The sequence below is a fragment of the Bison bison genome, unplaced genomic scaffold (genome assembly GCF_000754665.1).
Source record: "Bison bison bison isolate TAMUID 2011002044 unplaced genomic scaffold, Bison_UMD1.0 scf7180017864365, whole genome shotgun sequence".
NCBI classification, from domain to species: Eukaryota; Metazoa; Chordata; class Mammalia; order Artiodactyla; family Bovidae; genus Bison; species Bison bison.
This window is the reverse complement of record NW_011494937.1, coordinates 2,620,429-2,624,059: the sequence shown is the minus strand read 5'-3', so window position 1 is coordinate 2,624,059 and position 3,631 is coordinate 2,620,429. Positions and strand designations below refer to the sequence as shown.

Sequence of the window (3,631 nt, the reverse complement as noted above, 5' to 3'; positions counted from 1 at the left end):
CAATTATATTAATCAATACACTGCCAGGGACACAGCAGGTAAGGGATATGGAGACTTAGCAGCAAATATTGGCCCAACAAGTGAAAATCCCTTCACCAATACAATTTCTAATCAATCTTTTGACCGCTCAAAGGAATCTGTATTTAGACAGTTTAGAACATCTCATGCCTCTCAGTTTGGAGGCTCTGAGCAATCACATGTGGCCGGAAAAACCTATTCAGGCAGGCTAGAGGACTTCCAAGGGAGTTTGTAGGTTGAAACACTGTCACACCCAGGAATTATTAACTGGAGCTGTAAGCTAACTCTTTTTTCAGAGAGGTAGTGGGGGACAGCCCCCCGTAAAGTCAGAGGTGTAGGTGAAAGCACAAAGCAGAAAGTAGGCAGACTCTGGTTTGGGGGGTAGATTGCTCGAGAATTTCCAGGGAGACTCCTGAGGCTTGATCCCGCCTTTGCGTATGCCAAGCCTCCTTCCTCATGACCTTTGCCAGGGGCGGAGCTCGCTCCCCGCACCCTATCCATGTAAACAATGTGGAAAAACCTTTAGATATCTTCAAACTTTTCAAATACATGAAAGGACTCACACAGGAGAGAAACCCTGTGAATGTAAGTAATGTGTTAAAGCTTTTGTTTCTCCTGTAGGATTGCAAAACCATGAAAGAAATCACAATGGAGAGAAATTCTACACATATAAAACATGTGGTAAAGCATTCAGTTATTCCAGTTCTCTTCAAAAACATGAAAGAAATCGTACTGGAGAGAAACCTTACAAATATAAGGAGTGTGGAAAAGGCTTTATTTTTCTCTCAAGCCTTAGAGCAGACATGATAAGACACTCTGGAGATGGACCTTATAAATATAAAGAATGTGAGAAAGCATTCGTTACTCCCAGTTCATTTCAAATACATGTAAGGACTCACACAGGAGAGAAGCCTTATAAATGTAAACAATGTGGGAAAACTTTCAATTGGCCTACTTCCATTCACAGACATGAAAAAAGTCATAGTGGAGAGAAACCCTGTACATGTAAGCAATGTAGTAAAGCCTTCAGTTTTTCCAGATCCTTTCAAAGCCATGAAAGGAGACCAGTGGAGAAGAGCCCTATGGATGTAAAAAATGTGGTAAAGCCTTCAGTAGTCCAAATTCCTGTCAAAAACATGAAAGAAGTCATAGTGGAGAGAAACCTTATGAATATAAGGAATGTGGAAAAGCCTTCAGTTCTCTCACCAAATTTCAAAGACATGTAATGAAGCACACTAGAGACAGACCTTATAAATGTAAGGAGTGTGGGAAAATCTTTGATTGTTCCAGTTACTTTCAAAGTCATGAAAGGATTCACAGTGTAGAAAAACCCTTTGAATGTAAGGAACGTTATAAAGCCTCCACTACTCCTAGGTCCCTTCAAAAACATGAAAGAATTCATACTGGAGAGAAACCTCATATATGTAAGGAGTGTGGTAAAGCCTTTAGTTATCCCAGTTTCCTGTAAAAACACGAAAGGAGTTATACTGGGAAGAAATCCTATCAGTGTAAACAATGTAGTAAAGCCATCATTTATTTCAGTTCCCTTTGAAGTTATGAAAGAACTCATACTGGAGAGAAACCCTATGAATGTAAGGAATGTGGGAAAGCCTTCACTTTTCCCTCAAAATTTCATTTACACATGATAAAGCACACTGGAGTCAGACCTTATTTGTGTAAGAAATATGGGAAAGCCTTCGGTTGTCCCAGTTCATTACAAAACCATGAAAGAACACACACTGGAGAGAAGCCGTTTGAATGTAAGAACTGTAGTAAAGCCTTCAGTCGAGTTCATTCTTTACAAAACCATGAAAGAACTCATATTGGAGAGTAACCCTATGAATGTAAGAAAGTGGGAAAGCCTTTAGTTCTATCACCAAATTTTCAAGATATGTGGTGAAGCACACTGGATAATCTAAGAAATGTAGGAAAGCCCTCAATTTTTTCAGTTCATTATGAAGTCAGAACTCACAGTGGTAAGAAACCACATGAATGTAAAAATTATAGGAAAGCTTTCAGTGGTCCCAGTTCTCTTCAAAACCATGAGACCATTCATAATGGAAAGTAGGCCTATGAATGTAAGAAATATAGAACTTTCAGTTGTCTCAGTTCATTCTAAATACAGAAAGGAATTCACACTGTAGAGAACTACTTTGAATGCAAAAAAAATATGGTAAAGCCTTCAGCAATTCCTGTTATGTTCAAATGCATGAAAGAACTCTTAACAAACTGAACGTAAGGAATATTAGAATGCCTTTGTCACATGACATTTTAAGAATGCAAGATGATGCACATCATGTAAATGTGAGAAATTGGGGGATTTTCTCTCATATTCTTGGGAAAGAACTCCCTCTAGAGAGAATTCTGTTAAATGCAAACAGTATATGGAAACCTTAATTTGCCTTACATTCTTAAAACCATGTAAGAATGTACACTGGATAGATACCATATAACTGAAATGAAAAGTAAAACTATTAATTTGAAACAAATATCTTTATAGTCATATGAAAACTGCACTGGAAAAAACTCATGTTAATGTAAGTAATATGGGTAAGCCTCTGCAAATTCATGTAGAATGCTCTCAAAGTTACAATATGGAGGAAATGTTATAAACTTTAAACATACATTTTCCCTACCAGTGGCATACTCTTAAAGTTATTCTCTGAAGTATGGAATTCTACTTATTTTTGCAAGTAAATATTGAGGTAAAATAATTCTGTAGATACTCTTTAGGCTGTCATTCCTAAGTTTAATAAGTAATTTAACCTTTTATCAGTTAAATTTTTTTATTTTTACTGTTAAGACTCTGATCCATGGGTGATTTGAAGTGTATTTCTAATATACAAGTAGGTTTCATTTTTAAATAATTTTGTAATTTTTGTGTAAATAAGGGAACACAAAAAAATGACATTTTGGTACTTGTTTCTTGTGGCAAGTACTCAACATCCCTTTTACATTATATTCAAATTTTTCATTGGCTTAAGAGCTTTGTTCCATTTCCTTCCTAACAGAAATGTAATAAAGAGTTGGGCATGTATTTGTAGGTATGCAGAGTTCCTCATGTAGTCTCATGTGAATTATTCTTTTCATCTTTTGTCCTTTGTTATTCGTCATTCCTTCTGGCTAGGATTTGGGCTCTGGAATATTGAGAGACCTGTGTGATGACAATAAAATCTAGAGTTGGAGATGACTCTTTTTAACTGTTTTGTCAATGTGAGTAATGTGAACTACAGTCTCTAGACTCTGTTGCTTTTATGGTCCCATGTTAGAATTCACCAAACCTGAATAGACAGGTAACTTGAAATGCAAAGTGAAATAGTATTAGGTAGATTTGGAGCCACCTGTATGGAAAGAGACAAGGAGCATAGGGCTTTTACAGGCATTTGCTTCAAGCCTACTTTCCTCATTTTTTGCTCTGCCAGTCAAGAATATCCTGAAAACTGAAGAGTCCAAGATGATAGAGTAGGAAGACCCTGAGCTCACCTTCTCCCATCAGATCAGATCAGTCACTCAGTCGTGTCCGACTCTTTGCGACCCCATTGAATTGCAGCACGCCAGGCCTCCCTGTCCATCACCAAGTCCCGGAGTTCACTCAGACTCACGTCCATCGAGT

The 3,631-nt window shown here is 37.5% G+C and overlaps 1 pseudogene; it reads left to right on the top strand.

Annotated features, from left to right (window-relative positions):
• The first annotated feature begins 821 nt into the window (after positions 1–821).
• Positions 822–1,570, top strand: LOC104999906 (annotated as a pseudogene).
• Positions 1,571–3,631: the final 2,061 nt, after the last annotated feature.